Below are 20,538 nucleotides of genomic sequence, written 5' to 3'. Positions count from 1 at the left end.
ACAATGAGCATAAATTAACTCAATTATCAGGGGGAAAAAAGTCTAGGGAAAATAGTCTTGTTCATTCCATGTAATGGCACACATATATCACAAGTCCAAGCAAGTAGTTCTCCAGACAAGCATTTGAACTGCCCATGCTTTTAGAGGTTAGCACACCAACAGTCCGTAACTGAACTCCGTTACATTTTGGTTTCTGTTGAGAATTGACATGTCCAAGACTCCGAGGGTTATTCTTAATTTTCCCCCATGAGAACAAACATCAGAAAATGCCAATATCTGGGGGGCCTAGCTGCTCAATTGATAGAACATGTTACTCTTGGCCTCAGGGTTCTGAGTTCGAGCCCCACGTTATGGGTAGAGGTTACTTAAATAAAATAGGGGTGTCTGGGTGGCTCAGTCAGTTAAGCATCTAACTCTTGATTTTAGCTCAGGTCATGATCTCACATCATGGTTGTGAGATCAAACCCTGCATCCAGCTCTGTGCTAACAGCGAGGAACCTGCTTGGGATTCTCTCTCTCTGCCCCTCCCCTCTTCATGTGCTTGAGCTCTCACACTCACACACTCTCTCTCAAAATAAACATTTAAGATTTTTTTTAATGTTTACTTATTTTTGAGAGAGAGAGAGAGAGAGAGTGAGAGAGAGAGAGAGAGTGTGCAAACACAGGCATGAGTGGGAGAGAGGCAAAGAGAGAAGGGAGACACAAAAACTGAAGCAGGCTGCAGGCTCTGAGCTGTCAGCACAGAGCCCAATGCGGGGCTCAAACCCATGAACTGCGAGATCATGACCCAAGCCAAAGTCAGACACTTAACCAACTGAGCCACTCAGGTGCCCCCAACCACGTAAAAATAAATAAAATAAATAGCTCTTTTAAAAAAAAAGAAAGAAAGAAAATGTTAGCATTTCAGAATGGCTTTGCTGCTTTCCCACCCATCAGAAGCATCTTTCAGTGATCTGCTGTCTAAGGCCCAAGGAAGTCCTAGCTGTGAACCTCATCACACCAGTCCCTGCCTTGTCCTCTCTGAAAGGGGTCCCACTGCTCTCAAGGTAAATCCCAGACCCTCTTATGTCTCCGTATCTCTCTCTGTTCCAACCACCCCAATCTTCCTTCAGTCTCACTCTACAAGAAATGCCATTCTTTTTCTCTTTACCTACTTAGCTCCCACTCATCCTCCAATCCCAGTTGGAGAAAGGCCCCCTTGAGTCTTGTTCACCAGGTCATGGTATCCTTTTCTCCTTGGCCCTTATAAATTTCCCCATGTTTAGGAGTTTAATTATGATTTCTCTCTCACTAATCTCATGGTAAACTCCACTGAGCAGGGATTCCTAACACAGTGCCCGAGGCACAGTGTGCACTCCGATATTTATTGAATAAATCAATCCAGAAATCATTCCTTGCCATGCCAGAAATTCGCAAAATAAATGATGCAAAACAAGTGAGAGCTACTAGAGAACTGAAAATTGGAGCCTTTAAAATGTGTTTTATTACTCAAATAAAAAAATATTTCTTGGAGTGCCTGGCTGGTTCAATCAGTTGAGCACACAACTCTCGATCTCAGGGTCACGAGTTTGAGCCCCATGTTGGGCATAGAGATTACTTAAGAATAATGATTTTAAGGGGCGCCTGGGTGGCACAGTCGGTTAAGCGTCCGACTTCAGCCAGGTCACGATCTCGCGGTCCGTGAGTTCGAGCCCCGCGTCAGGCTCTGGGGTGATGGCTCGGAGCTTGGAGCCTGCTTCCAGTTCTGTGTCTCCCTCTCTCTCTGCCCCTCCCCCGTTCATGCTTTGTCTCACTCTGTCCCAAAAATAAATAAAAAACGTTGAAAAAAAAAATTTAAAGAATAATGATTTTAAAAATATTTAATGCTTCTAATTTTTAAAATAATCACAAAGTACAGAGATACCAAAAAGGTTAAGGAGGAAAAACCCACTCCTAACCCTAATCCAGAGATTTTGTTGTTGACATTCTGATACAAATCCTTCCAGGATTTTTTCTACCTAAAGTAGCATCATTTCTTTCCTCACTACCAAAATATACAATTAGAGGATCTGCCAAATGATACTGCATTAATAGAGATGACTTGACATTAAAAAAAAAAAAAAAAGTGATGTCATCTGAATAGAAATAACAATGCATCCAAATCAGTAATACAGGACCTATCCCAATTTCTACATCACATCCCAGATGAGAGGCAATCCTCTGTAAAAATCAGCTTCAGAATTTGTGGGGAGGAATAAGGGATGAAAAATCAAGAATGGGGGACTACATGAGGAAAGAATCTTGCAAATTGCTCTCAAAACCTCCGTTCTAAACTATTTTTTCTAGAAAAGGACCAACTTTTCTGAGTTGGAAGCTGAAGAAGCAAATGCAAAAGGGCACCTCTATGGCCTGGCTCCTTCAAGGCCAGCTGGTAACTCTGCTCTCTGAGGACAATGCAGGGCTACAATGGTGTCCCCAAGTCACAGGTCATCCCCCAACTCCCAGCAGAAGTGGACTGGAGCCTGGACAAGTAAATGGCTTCTTGTTTTAGGAGTGCCCAGGAAATGTTCACACAGTGGATTGCAAACAGGAGCATTCCTGGACTCTGGTGCCCAAAACATCAGGCTCAGTCAAGCCCAGCTCTGCCCCTCCACCACTCAGCAGCCTTGGACAAGCAGCCTGGCCTCCAAGAGCTTCAGTTCCCTCACCCATAATGTAGGGATTATATCCTCCACCCCACTGGAGTGTTATGGGCATGGAAGATGCCTGTGCACAACAGGCACTCAAATCTGGGGATTGGTATGGTCTATCAGCCCTCCTCCACAGCTTGCTGTCAGGTGTAACAGGCTACTAATCTTAGCATCCTGATCTGGTGCCAGCAAACATTATTTCACCTAATCTAACTTAAAAGAAAACTTGTAACCACTACCAGAAAGAAAAAGAACATCAAAGGACAGTCAGTACAAGTCTGAAGCAATTACACAGAAGGCTGTCTATCCCTCAGTTTCTGTGCTGCCACAGCCAGAAGGTGTCACTGTACGAAATGGACACACAGAACCAGTGACTTAACAAGCACTGTGTACTCAAGAAAACTGAAAGAAGTAAAAGGGTGAGGAAGAGAGAAAAAATTAAAGGCCCAAGTGACTCACCCGGACTTTGATCTAAAGAATCCAAAGCTCTCAAGATAAGGATGAACTACACAACTAAAGACGCTGGGTCAGATACACAAAATTAAACAGCCCCTGCAAAGTTCCCAAGGCAGGGCAGAAACGCGCACCCAAGGTTGATATTCAGTTCCTAAGGGAGGGATCCCCATTCATTTCTGGGTCCCAAAGTGTGCACACACACCAGTGTCAATCACGTTCCGGGCTGGGGCCCTGCCCATAAGCCTCTCCTTGTTGAAGTGATCAATTCCGATTCTTGGCAATAATCCCTTTAAAAGGCCAGCTGCTGCTGTCTAGTCACCGATGCCGACCCATTCCAGGTGGGGAAAAAAAGAAATCAATACAGCCACCGCCTAAATAGGGAGGCAAATTTAAAGTGTAGGTCCCTGTGACGGGCTCGAGCCCAGATGGGGAGGAAGGGTCCCCCGAACCCTGGGGTCAGGTAGTAAGGGCGCGAGCGGGTAGAGGGACGGCCCTGCAGGCGTGGGCGCGCGGGGACTCTTATTCTGACACGGGATCCTCCGCCGCCGCCGTCGCCGCCGCCGCGGGGTTCAGAGCAGCGGCCAGGCCCGCCCGGGACCCCCGCCCCCCGGCCTGGGACCCCCCGCCCCGCGCGTCCACGTGCCGTCCGCCCGCCGCCCCCTCCCCCGCCCGTCCCAGCCGCTCGCAAGCGACCCCTGGAGGCCCAGCCCCTCCTCCAGCCCCGGAGGAAGCGCAGAAGGAAGGGGGGCGACGCCGAGACTTTCCGGGACCCCCACCCGGCCCGGCCCCCACGTGCCTGGGCGGCGTCGGAGCGCGGAACTTTCCAGGGTAGCGCTAGGAAGACGCTCCCAGAATACAAGGAGTAGATACAACTCACTCGCTCGCGCTCACTTTTCTATGCTCACGCGGGGTCCCTCAGAGCCCAGTGACCCCCTACCCTGCCCGACCCTCGCCGCCTCCGCCGCTTCGGGCTCCACCTCACGACCCCAGCCCCGACCCAAGCCCCCGGCCCCTGCTCCCCGCCAAGTTTGGTCCAGAACTTACCGGGCCGCGGGCCGGCCGGGCCCTAGGGCAGCGCGCAGGTTCGCTGCGCCGTGGGGCCGGGGTCGCCTGCGGGTCCGGGCGGCCGAGGGGCCGGGGGCGCCGGGCCGCGCGCGCTTGCTCCGCCTGTGGGGCCGCCCGGGCCCGCGGCGCTCGCTCCGCCGGTCCGCCCGCCCGCCCGCGCCGCCGGCCAGATAATGCGCCCCTCGGCCGCACACATGGAGCCCGGCGCCGGCGTCACCGCCCGGGACATGCGCACCAGGTCAGCGCGCCCGGCCCGCGGCCCCCAAAACACCGGGGAGCTCTTAAAGGCGACGCCGCCCGCCCGCGCCTGGCTGGGCGGGGACAGATGGTCGGTGGGCGTGGCCTTATCGTAGGGGTGGGGCAATGATGAGGGGAGGGCGGGGCAAGGCAGGCCGGCACCGCCCCGGAAACACAGCCTCTGCCGACCGCGCTCCACGCGCCTCCCTACTTTGCCAGTTAGTTTCCCACGCGGGCTCCCCCCCCACCCCCACCCCCACCGCCGAGTCCCAGCGCCTTCCGCAGGGCCGAGGGGTCGTCGCCAGCTCACCGGCAGCAGAGCCGGGCGGACCGCGCCCAGGGCTGACTCACAACGCGCTCACTGCTGACCTCGCTCCGGCTGAGCTACAAGACCTGGAGCAACTCAGCTGCTTCCGAAAACGGAGGTTAGAGTGCCACCCCCGCGGGGGTCGTCGGCTAAACCATCACTTCTGTGAAGTGAAGAGAGTTCTAAGTAAGCTCCAGACCTACCCACTTCAAGACACTTGAGGATGCCGGCTCTCCCTCTCCAGTTACCTCCCAATCGGCACCACCCCTACCCCGTGCCTCTGGGAGAAGGTGAACCCCCCCCCCCCCCAACACACACACCAAGACACCAAATCTGCACCCTTCCTTTCTCTGTGACATAGAGGAAACACGGGAAACACAGTTTAACCTGAGAGAGAGAATGATGGGCTTTGGATATATTAAACTATATATAGGGAAACACAATTTCAATAGAAACACAAAATATCTAATATTACAAGAAGTCTCCCAATATTAAGACTGTTTTGAAGAATCAACAGAAAAGGCCTTTTCATGTTCTTTTTCCAGAGTTAATTCGTGATAAGACACCTAGACTCCTGAATAGTGGCTTTTAATTTGTTTTATAACACATCTTAATACATATTCATACTACTGAAAAAAGTTTTACCAAATATACTTTCACTACTTGCAGTGTATTCTGATATTAACTATTCTATTTCATTTTTTAAGAGATTCAATGTAATTTCAACCCACCATTGGTCTTGCCTCCAAACCTGAAAAACAATGTAGAACAAGTTTTACAAATTGTTTTTCTGCTATATGCTACCCACAATAAGAAGTTCAAAAAAGCCCATTTTAATTGTGTTGAGTTTCACGCATAACTGGCAACTTTTTGTCCTTGATTCCACCCCCACCCCACTCCCCAAATCTTCCAACTGCTTAATGCAACATCTGGCACAACCTCCCCTGGGCCAAAAGCAAGCATTCCTCAAACTAAAAATGATACAAAATACAAACTGTTGACCCCCAAACGCCTTCCCTGACCCAATTTTGTCAGCAATTTGTTTTGCTACAAAGAATTTCAATTGTTCAAATTCAAAAATAGTCTTATTCTCAAACAGGTGACTTGGTATAGGAATGCAGGAACTCCCTGATCCCAGTGCAAGAATAGGTTAAAAGCAAATATCCAAATTTTCACTGTAATTCAGCAGCTGTATATTTTGAGAACTGCTTTACTGTAGGACCATTAATCAGATGATGTATATTAAAGCAATACAAGCAAAATATTACCTCACAGCTCCTCACCTGGGTCTTGATTAATGCCAACTTAATTAACTACAGACACAGCAAAGTGTGGTCAGGTGGGAGACCCAAGACTTGAGATAGATGTAGAGATTCCACTGTCTGAGCTGGCAAGCCCTGTGTGAGTCACCAAGGTGACAACCACCCTATTTTAAAGAGAGAGGCATCAGCTGCGACATATTAATGACACACCCCTGTGGGCTGAGGTGTGCACTAGTGACAGGTGGGCTGCTCCAGAGGGCAGTGCCAACATCTCCAGCTGGGAAAGCAGGGGTGGGGGTAGGGTGAAGTAGTTAAAGCGTTTATTTTTGTGATAGAAAGAGAGGGGCCAGGTGTGTAGATGGAAAAAGCGACAGTAAATCCAGACCTGTTTAGAGTCCTTGAAGCTCAGGCAGGCAGCTCAGGCTGTTCAGACTAAAGACCTTCCTACCTCAATGCCTAGTGCTGGACTAAACGGCAAATAGTTCAGCTGGGTGATTATGAAATATGATGCAATCGCCTTTAGATTCCATTCTAAAGCTGAAGAAACTAATTAAAAGACAAATAGGGCTAGAACCATGTTTTTCTCAGTTTCCCCTTGGCCATAAAAACAAGGCAGTCAATTAATACTGACAGATACCAGTTAATATAATACTTTTAAAAACACTTCTGTTCTAAAATAAAAAAATAAAAATAAAAACACTTCTGTTATTTAAACAGAATTTTCTTCCAAATTCATTTTAAATTTAATATCCTTCAAAGATCAGATCCTTGCTAATAACAGCCAGGCTTCCTTCTGCCCTAACCACTGCAAAAATATTCTAATTATCTTTCTAATGTACTGTTAGATAAACTTCTACTAAATACCATCTGAGCCTATTCCTGCACAAAAGAGAGACTGAAGAAAAGAAATTTGGGCCAAATTCCATATTCCTGTCCTCTTTCATGGCAGAAAATTGGTCAAAGGCACCACAGTAGCATGAAACTGAAAAGGAGTAGCATCACCTACTGAATGTTTAAGGTACTGTATTTTTTTGTTTTTAATTGGGAGACTTTTTTTTTTTTAATTTTTTTTTTTTAACGTTTATTTATTTTTGAGACAGAGAGAGACAGAGCGTGAACGGGGGAGGGGCAGAGAGAGAGGGAGACACAGAATCTGAAGCAGGCTCCAGGCTCTGAGCCATCAGCCCAGAGCCCGACGAGGGGCTCGAACTCAAGGACCGCGAGATCGTGACCTGAGCTGAAGTCGGACGCTTAACCGACTGAGCCACCCAGGTGCCCCAAATTGGGAGACTTCTTTAAAGTTTCTGGTGGAGGGGCGCCTGGGTGGCTCAGTAGGTTAAGCATCAGACTCTTGATTTCGGCTTAAGTCATGATCTAACTGTTCATGAGTTCCAGCCCTGTCGGGCTCTGCACTGATAGTGCGGAGCCTGCTTGGGATTCTCTCTGCCCTCCCCCACCTCAAAATAAATAAATAAACATTAAAAAAAAAAAGTTTCTGGGTGGACAAAATTCAAGATGTCTTATGTGATAAACACTGATGGAGAAAAACTAAGAGACCATTCACCCCAAAGGTTTGCAAGCACCATCCCCAGAAGTTCACAGGCTGGCGGCACAGAAAGACAGAAGATTTCAATGCAAAAAATGCATTCATAGGAAAGACAGGAATCACAGAGGAAGGGGCTACTGCCTGCCTGGGGAGGAATCAGGGAAATCTTTCTGGATGTGACATGTGGGCCAGATCTTAACAGATGGGACATCCCAAGCATCCAGAAGAGCAGAGGCAGAGGCCAGAGCTGGCCACACCTGGAGTGTGGGGCTTTGGAGACAGAAAGGGCTGAAAAGGGATGGATTCATTATCCTTTAAACTTTCTAGATGCCTGTCTCAAAACACAGAATGTATTGTCACTTAATTACTTAAATTTGCAGGCTAAGCAGACCTAGTTCTGTAGGCTTTAACCAATTTTAAGATTACTGCTATCAGTGACCCTAGGCTCCCACTTGTTTTCTGAGAAGTTCTCTAAAGAATAAACAGGTTGTTTATTCAAAAGTGTACCAAATCTCTTTTAAAGTATTTTATGAAAAGATCACTGACTGCTTTCCACACTTTGCATTTTTATAACTCAAGTCTAAAACTGTTTTCACTGAGTTTAGGGACAATCATAAGCACAATCTCTCAGGATTGTTTTATAGTTTCTTATTTCACCCTAAATTCACATTCACTTGGTGAGATTAGAATGCAATTTGTTGTGAAAGGGAAGGAACATTTCTATGTTAATGTGATTTCCTTAGTACTTTGATAGTTTTGGTACTTTTTTCAAGGACCAGAAAACAGTTAAAGGAACTATTACAGTGATGCTTTATGAAAAACAAGACACTCCCAGTACATTATAACTGCTATAACAGGGGCGCCTGTGTGGCTCAGTCGGTTAAGTGTCTGACTTTGGCTCAGGTCATGACCTCACAGTCCCATCCACGGGTTCGAGCCCCGCATCTGGCTCTGTGCGGACAGCTCAGAGCCTGGAGCCTGCTTCAGATTCTGTGTCTCCCTCTCTCTCTGCCATTCCCCTGGCTTGCTCTCTCTCTCTCTCTCTCTCTCTCTCTCAAAAATAAATAAGCATTAAAAAAAATTTAAATAACTGATACAACAAATGTCATTTTTTTTTACTTTTATTTTTAAGTTTATTTATTTTGAAAGAGAGAGAGCGAGCATGTACGCACAAGCACGAGCGGATGAGGGGCAGAGAGAGAGAATCCCAAGCAGGCTTGCACTGTCAGAGCAGAGGCCAGCGAGGCAGAGCCAGATCCGGGGCTCAAACTCATGAACAGTGAGATAGAGACCTGAGCCGAAATTAAGAACTGGATGCTTAACTGACTGAGCCACCCAGGTGCCCCACAAATGTCATTTTTTAAATCACAGCATTCTTACGCTAGATTAGGAAGGAGTTTGTGGGAGACATATCTGCACCTGTTTGCCTCATCCCTGTCATATATATGCTGAAAAGCTCTCTAAAACACAGCTCTCTAGAGACGGGCCACTTTGTCAGCATGTGTTTGTTTTGTTTTGAATGTCATTTCTAACCGTTTCTAACCACAATTCCGTATACTTAGTGGCTGGGCAACATGGAGTTCAGGCTCCATCTGTACTTAGTCTCTGTGTGGCCATGAGGAAGTCCCAACACTACAGAGTTCTGCTTACAAATGCTCCCCTGAAGGGTTAAAAACAAACTGCTAGATGTATTACTGTGAACCCAGAAGTATATCTCCCACTCTGTCTTCACCTGCGTGTGTCACCAGTTGGCAAGGATTATCTCTTTTGTGTCTATACGTGGCTTACAAAAAAAATGCCCACCTATTTTAGCAATTTTAAGTCTTTGAAAAGTGAGTAAGTGAACTATGTTTTCTATGAATTAAAGAATTAAAAGGAAAAACATCTGGGGCGCCTGGGTGGTTCAGTAGGTTAAGCTTCTGACTTTGGCTCAGGTCATGATCTCACAATTCGTGAGTTCAAGCCCCGCACTGGGCTCTGTGCTTCAGAGCCTGAAGCCTGCTTTGGATTCTGTGTCTCCCTCTCTCTCTGCCCCTCCCTCGCTGTCTCTCTCTCTCTCAAAAATAAAATTAAAAAAAATTTTTAAGGAAAAATCAAAAAGCTACCAGAAAAAAGAAAAAAAAAAGTTTATGTTAGTCTTAGGTCTAGAGATGAACCTATTCAAACCTATTTAGCAAAGAAAGAGTGTTAGTCATATCACTGGTCTGTTAATAAACATCCCATCCATGATTTAGACATGAAAAAAAAATATTTTAACACTTGGTATCCAATTCATACCCCATTCCCCGATTGTTAAATAGCAGATCTTCCAACCTGACATAGGAGGGAGGTAAAACATTTTTCCCAAAAGTTTTCCTGACAGGATGGGTATCCCCCACCCTTTCCTACCCTGGTGTCTGTATTAAAAATACAGAGGAGCAGGGGGCGGTGCCTGGGTGGCTCAGTTGGTTAAGCGTCCGTCGGCTCAGGTCATGATCTCATGGTTTGGTTTGTGGGTTCGAGCCCCTTGTCAGGCTCTGTGCTGACAGCTCAGAGCCTGGAGCCTGCTTCGGATTCTGTGTCTCCCTCTCTCTCTGCCCCTCCCCCACTCGCACTCTGTCTCTTTCTCTCTCTAAGATAAATAAACATTAAAAAATATATATACAGGGGATGGGTCTTTCTGGTTTTCTCCTTCACAGCTTGATAACAAAACACCCATGCCTTCTTGCATGCTGACTTGATCAGGCCTACATTTTACCAACTCCTTGTTTAACAGAAGAATAAGATATTTATTTCAAATTTAAGTCAAAAGTCAACCTTCAATAGAGATACATTGAGAGATTAAATATAAACCTTGAAAGTTTCAGGGTGCCTGGGTGGTTCAGTTGGTTAAGCATCCAACTCTTTTTTTTTTTTTTAAGGTTTATTTATTCTTGAGAGAGAAAGAGAGAGAGACAGAGTGCGAGTAGGGGAGAGGCAAAGAGAGAGGGAGACACAGAATCTGAAGCAGGTTCTAGGCTCTGAGCTGTCAGCATAGAGCCCGATGTAGGGCTCGAACTCAGACTGCAAGATCATGACCTGAGCCAAAGTCAGTCACTTAACTGACTGAGCCACCCAGGAACCCCTATCATCCGACTCTTGATTTTAGCTCAGGTCATGATCTCACAGTTCAGTTCATGAGATCGAGCCCCACATCCCCACACGGGGCTCTGGGCTGACAACACAGAGCCTGCTTGAGTTCCTCTCTCTCCCTCTCTCTCTGTCCCTCCCCCATCAGCACACATGGGTACACGTGCCCTCTCTCTCCCACTCTTTCAAAGTAAATAAATAAACTTAAAAACAACAACAACAAAAAAAAAACTTGAGGAGAGCCTGGGTGGCTCAGTGGGTTGAGCGTCTGACTTCAGCTCAGGTCATGATCTTGTGGTTCGCAAGTTCAAGCCCCATAGCGGGCTCTGTGCTGACAACTCAGAGCCTGGAGCCTGCTTCAGATTCTGTGTCTCCTCTCTCTGCCAGTTCCTCACTCGTACTCTGTCTCTCTCAAAAATAAATATTAAAAAAAATTTTTTAAATAAATAAATAAATAACTTGAAAGTTTCCTAAGTATAAAACCTACACCTTGAAAATGCCATGCAAGTTAAAAATTTGTTTTGCTGTGTTAAGAATTTTAGACCAGCTTAAATGATAACAGTTCTCAAAAAAAATAATAATAATAATAATTCAGAAGCAGCCCCCAAATCTGTTTTCTTGAAGCTCTTTAGGAGATTAAACTTCATGTAGACTACATACCAGTACAAAGAGAGTCCAGATGGTCTGATTTCACTGGACATCATTGATTTCTGATTGAAAATGTTTATTAAGAATTCAATTTAAATATTATTTTAATCTGAGTTCAATTTTGAATTGAACTTTCCTACTATGGACATTTTATAAAACTTTCTACACCTTTAAAGGTAAACTTTAGACTTTTCTTGCCAAAGGTGCTCAGTTCAAACTCTTGACTTTCCGATGTTCATAACCTCCTCAGGTCAAGAGAACTCACCTTGTTTTTTTTTTTAACCTCCAGGTCCCTGCCCATGCCTATGCTGTTCTTCTCCCCAGAATGCCTAGCCACCTAACAAGTAGCTCTATCACCCTTTCTTTACCCACCCTCCAGTTTGAGCCCTTTTCCCAGTTACCCTATCCATGCTTCAGGAGGCACCGGAAGTCTATATAGTAAGTACACCAAAGTGATACACAGCAGCATAAAGCCCTAGTGAACTGAGAGAACTCACTGGGAAAAAATCAACCAATCTGGGAACCTCTAGATCACCGGTCCTCAGCTGCACCCAGCTTGTGGCCCCAACATGGACTGATTTACTCTCAGACAGTATTAACTGGCATAAGTAGTTAGTTATCCAAACTTGAGTGCCAACTTTAAGAGGGCCATTCAGCTTTGATATGATTCCATAACAACTACCTTTATCGGGCGCCTACAACAATCTGCCCACCTGCTTCCTGCTTACCATCCCTACCCCACAAATGAGGAAACTGAGACTCAAAGAAGTTAGGCCACTTGGAGTTAAACCACTTCCCTGAGGTCGCAGAGCCAGCAAGTGTCAGAATCTGGATACAAACCCAAGTCTTTCTGGCTCTAAAGTTTCTACTGCACAGAGGGCACTTTTACAAAGTAATAAAGACAAATAATAGTAAACCATTCTTCAAGAACACACTCTTGCAGAAGGACGTTGCTAATGTCTGCTTCCTTGAGTTCTATACACATCTCCAGAGCAGCCCTCTACAGGCAAGCTCCTGCAGGGAACACTGTGATAATGCAACAGAAAAGCATCCTGTTGGCTACCCTGCCAGATAGTCCTAAGTTTGTAGGTACATTAGCTGAGCCCCCAAAACTGCCAAGTGCAAGTCCACTGGTGGATCGCAGCTCTAACAAAGCAGCTTACCAAGAAAAAAAAAAAGTGAGAATTTGAACGTATTTTCTATACTCAACTTGGGGCCCAAGAACTCTGCTGGAGGGCAAGGGAACAGGAAGTGAGGAGGGAGCAAGCATCCACTTCCCAAGGGCAGCAAAGCCCAGAGGTGGGAGCCTGGTCACATGCAGTTGCATTACTTGTCCACGCCCACTTCCGGCCAGAGCCTGCCTCTTCACCTCTAAGTCAGTACTTTGAAGGAAAGCAAAACACTACCAGAAACTCTCCTTATAATCTCTCTCTCCTCTTGAAGCATGTGTCCTGAATGAATTTCCACCCCTGCTCTCCGGCTCCATCCCTCACAAATACACTTAAGGAAAGCATCTGTCACATAATTGACCTATGTGGCTTAACATCAAATCTGACATCATGGAAAGGTTAAGGTTAGTGCTTCTCCAACCCCAGTATAAGAGGGAACCCTAGGGCAGAGGGAACTGTGCACCAACAACCTACTAATGCACAACAAAGTAGTCTATCTATTTGAAAACTCACTATTCTTTCCCATACCATAAACAACAGCCAAGCACTCTGCTTGTCTGAATTTTCTTTTAAGATTTCAAACAAGGCGAGAGGGCTTTTAGACCTGTTTATCTCTGTGCATAACATGCACTGCCATGAAGAAATGCCACAGGATTCCAAAAACACACTGCCACTGACTTCAAGAAAAGCGAAGCTGAAAATGCTCCTGCCAGTGACCATCCCAGATTCTCTTTTTTCTCAAAGATTATAGTCACAGTCATCCTGAATCAACTAGTGCCAACAGCCAACAATCACCCAGGAAAATGCCATGATTTTTGCCTCCTTTAAGATGGAGGAAACAGAAGCAGAGTCCAGTGAGTAAATTAGAGGAGTAGTGAGGTTTCACTTCTAAACCTCCAAGAAACTCCACCCCAAGCTCCCAACATCCAGGGATATTCCCAAAGAAGCTCTGCAATAGTCTTTCATTTGATTGTTTTCTTCTCTGTGACTGGGATTAAGTTCCTTGAGAGCTGACTTCATCTATCCTACTCACTGTTAGGCTGCCAGCACCCAGCATGGTAAACCTGGTGCAACGTAGTCACACAAACATTTACTGCTGGATTATTTGCTGATATAGGAAGTTACATGAGCCAGAATATTTAACACTATTTTTCAATCCAACTTAAGTTGCGTTAAAAAAAAAAAAAAAAATGCCCTGGGGCCCTGGGTGGCTCAGTGGGTTCATGATCTTGCAGTCCATGGGTTCGGGCCCCGCGTCAGCCAGCTCGGAGCCTGGAGCCTGCTTCGGATTGTGTGTCTCCCTCTCTCTCTGCCCCTCCCCCACTCATGCTCTGTCTCTCAAAAGTGAATAAATGTTAAAAAAAAAAAATTTGTTAATGCCCTACCTTATGGCCACACAACAAAAGCCTTGTTTAGTTGAGTGCTCAAACTGTCCCTTATAGGCCAGTTTGAAGAGATAAATTATTATTCTAACAATGCACCACAATAAACAAAAGCAGCCAGGCTACAGAGAGGAAAAAGCCAAATTTAATAGTAGAAATTAAAAATAACACCTTCCATGCATTTGGATGGAACAACTTCATACAGTAGTTATTTCCCAATTCCAGAAGAGGTCAGTCTCTTTCTTATCATTAAGATCCTACAGGGATTTAATGCCCCCAGTGCTGTCTCCAACAGGAAGGAAACCCTGACTTCCCTAGCTATTTCAGTAATATAAATCAACAGTTTATCGTCCAGAGTTAGAAGCTGGGCAGTGTTGGGACCCATATGCCTTTTAGAGCTCCCCACCAACAGATAACCATGTTACATTACGTCTAATAAATGTACCTAGATCAATATCATTTCTAACTATCCAAGGGTTTTTACTGCTGTAAGGATCTTTCAAATTAAAAAAAAAAAAAAAAAGTTTAAAAAACTTCCTGTTAGATAAGAGACTTGGTGGTGACGCCACCATCCACCAGAGTGAAGTCTGTGACACAAAAAGACACAGAACAATTTCAAAAGGGATAGTGAGCCCTTTAGAGTTATTTACTTTATTTTTTATATCTTAAAAATAATAAAGCTTTGTTCTTTTTTCTTTAATGGAATAACTGTCTTTAAAAGAATTAAGAGGGGGCACCTGCACCTGCGTGGCTCAGTCAGTTCGGCTCAGGTCATGATCTCATGGTTTGTGAGTTTGAGCCCCAAACTGGGCTCTCTGCTATCAGCAATGAGGAGCTGGCTTTGGATCATCTGTCCCCTTCTCTCTCTGCCCCTCCCCCCTTTGCACTCTCTCTCTCAAAAATAAAACATTTTTTTAAAAAATTTTTAAAAAGAGAGAAATTTAAGATTGGGGGATTCTTCGCCTCAATAGCGAGGGAGGCAGAGGGAGGGAGAGAAGAAAGTAAAGAGGGGAAGAGGGAGGGAGAGGGAGTAATTTCAAAGGCAGGTGGGGAATCCTTCAAACCTGGGAGTAGCCCAGTGGAGGCCTAGCTCAGATTTTCACCCATTATTTCACCCATATTTGTGTGCCATCTGTCCCCACACTAGTAAGTGAAAAAGGCTAGGCCCAACTCTCTCGCCATGATTTCAGGGCTTTCAGTAATTGCTAAGAAAGAATCCTCCCCCACCCCCCAAAAAAAGTGTCCTGCCCACCCCAGCCCCTACCTCCACCCCCACCCTAAGTTACCATCTTCCACAGCTCTCTAGATCCTGGGAGCTCAAGGTGAACTCTGATCTCCTCATGGGCACTAAGCCACACACTGGCCCTCTCAATGTACTATTATTATGGGACAGCAAATGCCTTTGTACATCACTTTCCCAGTCTTTTGTCCCCAAATCTGATCCATTACCCTAAAAGAACATTCTTCTTTCAAGGTTCTATTGTGTAAGAAGAGATCACTCACCAGGTAACTGCTGTATATTGCTCACTCAAGCAGTCCCAAAATATGAATATGATCCTTTACGTTTATAGTTCACCTATTTTTTTCTTCCCACAACTCTTAAAGTTCATTATAGTCTTCTACTTTGCCGACAGTCTAATTATAGTACATCTCCCTACTTGCCCTCCACTTACAAATTACCCCATTTTACAGAAGCAGAAGACAAGGCCAAATGCCTTCTACACAGCAAATGCCTGCTACGCAGCAAGTCCATCTCATAGCTGCTATCTGAACACAGAAAAATGCTACAAGACCCAGGGTGATAGCGGGTTTTGCAAGAAACATACCACATTTCTTTCTCTACGGGCATATTTAGCCTTGGCAGAATGTCAAAAGCTTCCTGGTCTGGAACCCTGATCTCATGAGCACAACAGACAACCTTTATTGCACACCAACCATGTGCTAGGCGCCATGCTGACTGCCTCCCCTTCATTCATTCATTCACTCATTCATTCATATGTCTATACTGACTGCCTCCCCTCAGATTCATTCATTCGTATGTCTAGGAAGCACTTCCCATCTGTGGACATCTTCACACACATTCATAGAGATGTGGCCCTCAAATATTTAGTAACGTGCTGATTTTGCATTTTAACTTGTGCAAGGCCACACAACTAGGAAGGACAGACCAAAACCTGAATCAGGTCCTTCTGGCTTCAAAGCTCCCCCTTCTCTTTCCAACACCCCATCCTGTTGGTCTTATGGGTTTCATTTAAAATAAATATGTGCCAGCTCTTCTCTGCCCTGTCTCAGGAAACCCTAACCCCCAAGCTCCCCACCATCCGTACCCTTCCCCTCAGGGCAGTGCCTGCAACTGACCAGGAAGAGGCAGTAAGAGAGCAACCAGGTCTGCAGCACCTTCCTGCCTGGACTTGACTACCCCAGGAGCAGAGGGCCCAGGAAACTCTCCAAGCACTTCTCCACAGAAGAAAATAGCTCGAGTTGAAACTTGTGTCCACATGGTCCCCCGACGAATTTAGAACTCAAATTATAGCCTCGGCAGGAATCTTCACAAAGGACTCAAATTAAGCAAGACCCAGATGGAAACGAACAGGAGAAAGACAGCTTTAAGTCACACTGTAAAGTGAACTACAGTTCTAGCAGAGTCAGAGAGAAGAACTTGTTGAAACGCTAAACCAAACAGTTCAGCCTACATTTCAGAACTCTACTTCAAGAACATTCTCCCCCATGTTTTTAGCCTGAGACTTGTGCATGGACACGAAGTGGTTACAAGTTACTCAGGTTTCAAACTGAGTTCATTCCTGTCCTTTGGACCATCTCTCAATGCCAGCATTCATCTACTTGGGCTCCAGAGAGCTCTGCGTTTGGCAAAGCAGATAAAATTAGCTACTGGAGTGAATTTGGAATCCAGGGTGGGCCATTAAAAAAAGTACACATGAGATTTGTAAAAGCCATGTAAAAACTTCCTTTGGGCCAGGCTGAAGTTACCTAAAACGTAGAGAAATACTGTCCTTTGCCTCCCTTCCACCCTTCCTGGATCTAAGGTGACCCATTTCCTGCTTCTTGCCCTGCCTTTCAAACCAGAGTGGCCCACAAACCAGGGATCCTCTAGAGATCAAGGGGTGAATCAGAAGGCCCAAGGAGAGAGAAAACACAGCAGGAAGACTTGAAGGACTGTTTTTGCTTCTCCTTTTTTGTTTGGGGGCGGGAGTGGGGGGGTGTGGGGAGGAGGGGGGAGTTATACTATGCAGAGGGAGGATGGAGGGATGGAACAGGAAATGGGTCAGTCTCACAGCCTGACAGTGTGATAATGGGGGAAAACGGGAGGACAACGCTCCAACCCTGTCCCTCCAGCCTTCACATCGGCCTCACAACACTGTGGTGGCCCAAGGCTCACAATTAGAGCGAACCAAGGTGGTCACCTGGCAAGCAGCTCCTGCTCCCCCTCAAATCTAGCGGGTCTCAGAAGGACAAGAGAAAACAACGCTTTTTGACTCTGTCTCCCAAATTCCTTTCCAGCCACAAAATTCTCCAGGTCCCTGGAAGCTGAGGTAAAAGTTCAAAGAACTCCTCCTCCAATCTGGCAAGAAAGAAGACAAGAGGGGGCACACTTCTGGTCTCTCCTTCCAGAAAGGAGGAAGAGGGTGCCATAAACAGAAACAGGGGAGGCTTGGAGTTGGGGGATCCAAGGAAAATGAAGGAAGAGTTTCTCCCTTAGAGAATCAGGAGGGAAACCTCAGGAAAGGGGGAAATGTCCTCTGGCAAGTGGGAGGGGAAGGCCTCAGAATGCGGGGGCACCCATTCAGAGAAGTGAAAAACTCCACGGTGTTTCCCACCAGCAGAAGTGATCTTGGAAAAGTGGAGGCACACTTAAGGGACATGAGGATCCCCTAGGAATGGGGATATTAGGGGCAGAACCTCTGGAGGAGCCAGAGACCCTCAGAAAGTCGTGGCTTCCATAGATTAATGGAGAACCCAAAAGAACACATTTTGGAAGAGGGGGGAACTCTTCCTCAGACAGCTAAGGCTCCAGTCCGATGAATGGGCATCTCGGGGTAGTGGGGATCCCTCAGGAAAGAGGAGGCACTCACCAAAAAGGAGGGGGTCGCATCAAGAATGGGAACAGTTCAGAAAAGTGGGGACCACCTCCAAGAAGGACTGTGACAGCAGCAACAGCAGCACCTCAGGCGGGGGAGGGACGCTTGGGAAAGGGATGTCACCCACTGAAGTGGGGACCGAGAGCAGGGAGAGCGTCTCAGAAAGGCAGGGCAGGGGGGGGAAGGGGACCCGGGGGGGGGGGGGGAGGGGACCCGTAGAAAGCGGGAGGCACCTTAGAAAAGCAAGGGCAAAAGGGGAACACGTCAGAGAAGAGGGACAACAGCTCAGAGAAGCAGGGGCCTCCTCACAGAACATGGGAGGGGGGAGGGGCGGGGGGGGGGTGGTCCCTGGAAAGGCAGGGAGGGCTGGGTCCCCCAGAGAAGTGGGAGTTCCCCTAGAATCAAGTCGTCTCCTTAGAGAAGCAAGGGTCCCCAGGGAATCAGGGGGCCCCGCAGAGACAGAACATCGCGATCGTCGTCTCCTCAGAGAAGTTGCCGGGGGGGGGGGGGGGGGGGGGGGGGGGGGGGGGTTCTCAGAGGGGCGAGGGTCCCTCAGTGAAGCTGGCGGTTCCTCAAAGACATGGGGGAAGGAAGGCTCCCCCGCAGAGGCAGGGGGTCCCTCAGAAAAGTGGAACGTCCATCCGGGAAGAAGCGCTCCCCTCAGAAAAGCGGGGGTCCCTCAGAGGACTTGGCATTTCTCCGAGGGGTGGAGTATCTCAGAGAGGTGGAGCCCCTCAGAAAACGGGGGGTCCCTCAGAGAGACGGGGGTCCCTCAGAGAAGGGGGTCTCCCCTCAGAGAGGCGGGGTTCCCCTCAGACAAGGGGGTCCGCGCACCGGAGGCGGTCCCCTCAGAGAAGCGGAAGCCCCAGAGAAGCCCGGGGCACCGGAAGCCGGGGACCCGCCACCAGCGGCGCCGGGCCCCTCACTCACCGAAGTTGCTCGGCGCCTCCGCGGGTGGCTGCTGGGCCCCGGGCGGCCTCGGGAGGCGGGGTCCGGTCCGGTCCGCTCAGGTCCCGCGGCGACGGCTCCCTCAGGTGGCGCCCGCGGCGGCGGCGGCGGCGGCGGCGGCGACAGGACGACAGACGGCCGACCGACCGACTGCGCGGGCGGCGCGGAGCGCGCTCGGGTGGCGGGGGTGCGCGTGCGCGCGCCGGGGCGCTGACCCCGGGCGGGAGGAGCCGCCGCGCCGCGCTCGGAGCCGCCGCTCGGTCTCGCCGCTCCTTCTCACACTGAAATTGCCCGCTTCGCAGCCCGGCTTCCCCGGTTGCTAGGCAGATTTCGCCTCGCACACTTCCGGGTTGAGGCGCGTCTCGTCGAGTGGCGGCGCCGCAGGCCAATGAGGTCCGGCCGAGGCTCTCGGGGTCCGCGCCCCACCGTGGGCGTGGCCAGCCTCATGACGGACAGCGCCGGACAGCCAATGAGTGCGCGAGCCGGCTGGCCCTCGGGATCGCGCCGGCGGCCTGGGCGGGCCCGAGGGGGTGGGACGGCGTGACTGACAGGCAACCTGCCAATGGGAGAGTGGAGCGGGCCTCAGGGCCAGTCACTGTTTTTCGGGGGCGGGGCTTCGGCTTCGGGGCGGGAACGCCAAGAGGGGCGGGGACTTGGGGACGCGTCAATTCTTGGCCGGCTCGCTCGGACCCCGGAGGGCGTTTCGGCTGGGCCGCCCGGCGGCCGACAACTGGCTGGGCAGGGGGTTCCCCGCAGTGCTCAGCAGGGGCGCCCCACCCACAATGCACCGGAGAGGGCCTGGGCAGGGCGGGTGTGGGGCGGTTACGCCGGGCGGTGGGCGGGGCCGCGTGAGGCGCGCTCTGAGGAGACTGGACAACCAGTGGCTCGGCCTTGTTCCCGAGGGGATTCTTTCCCCCTCTGCGCTCTTTTCTGGCAAGAGTTGTGGGTTCGACTTCTTCTGAGAAGAATCCTGGAAATTCTTGTCCTTGGCCCCCGTTCTGAAGAGAATCTTCAGAATTCGTTTGCTAGCCCCCATTCTGAGGAGAATCCAGGAATCTTGCTCCTGGCCCCTGTTCTAAAGAGAATCTTGGAGGTTCTTGCTCTGGCCCTCTTCTGAGAAAAGTTTTGGCGATTTTTGCCTTGCCGACTTTTCCGCGAATTGCCAGGATGAGGATGATTTTGTAGATTCGCGACCCCCAGCTCTGTTTTCTCGGAAAATGTGTCGAGGTTTGGGCCCTTGACCCTTTGACTGAAGGGAATTTGGGGCACTCGGCCCACTGCCTTTCTTGGACAGTATTTGGGGGGCATACCCTGCCTCTTTTCTGAGCACTACTCGGGGCCACCGCCCTCTCCCTCCCTGACCCTCATCTCTGAAGATAACTTGGGAAATTCCTACCTTGTATGTCCACACACAGTCCACCCCCACCTCCCCACCCCCCCCCCCCCCCCCCCCCCCCCCACGCACGCACCAGAGGAGAAATTTGCAACTTCAAGCACCTCTTTCTCCAGAGCGGAATTGCAGGAGATTTTTGCCCCCTCATCCCTTTCACTAAAGAAATGTCAGGCAGTTGTGCTCCCTGAGGTTTTTCTAAGCAGTGTCCTTGTTGCAGTAACCGTTCCCCTTTTCCTGAGAAATGTGACCAT

At 48.4% G+C, this 20,538-nt stretch overlaps 1 protein-coding gene and 1 long non-coding RNA gene across 6 annotated transcripts in view; one reads left to right on the top strand and one right to left on the bottom strand.

Moving 5' to 3' along the window:
• The window catches only part of GATAD2A (GATA zinc finger domain containing 2A), a 101,530-nt gene extending 82,509 nt beyond the window's left edge, over positions 1-19,021 (bottom strand). For 3 of the 4 annotated variants that reach the window (XM_042929015.1, XM_042929011.1, XM_042929016.1), the window contains exon 1: positions 18,877-19,021. The gene's annotated coding sequence lies outside the window, so the exon portion shown is untranslated. Of the gene's footprint in view, positions 1-4,169; positions 4,266-18,876 lie in introns of those variants that run through there. The other variant, XM_042929012.1, reaches the window with a different exon arrangement.
• Positions 4,692-17,335, top strand: LOC122214228. Of its 2 annotated transcripts, none has more exons than XR_006199803.1 (3): positions 4,692-4,852; positions 6,842-7,014; positions 16,189-17,335. It is a non-coding gene; the product is annotated as an uncharacterized LOC122214228 (long non-coding RNA). The 2 variants fall into 2 exon arrangements; XR_006199802.1 differs by having other exon boundaries at positions 4,692-4,920.
• Positions 19,022-20,538: the final 1,517 nt, after the last annotated feature.

This window comes from Panthera leo, chromosome A2 (genome assembly GCF_018350215.1).
Source record: "Panthera leo isolate Ple1 chromosome A2, P.leo_Ple1_pat1.1, whole genome shotgun sequence".
In the NCBI taxonomy this organism is placed as follows: Eukaryota; Metazoa; Chordata; class Mammalia; order Carnivora; family Felidae; genus Panthera; species Panthera leo.
Note: the sequence above shows the minus strand (reverse complement) of the source record. Positions and strands in the feature narration are given on the sequence as shown.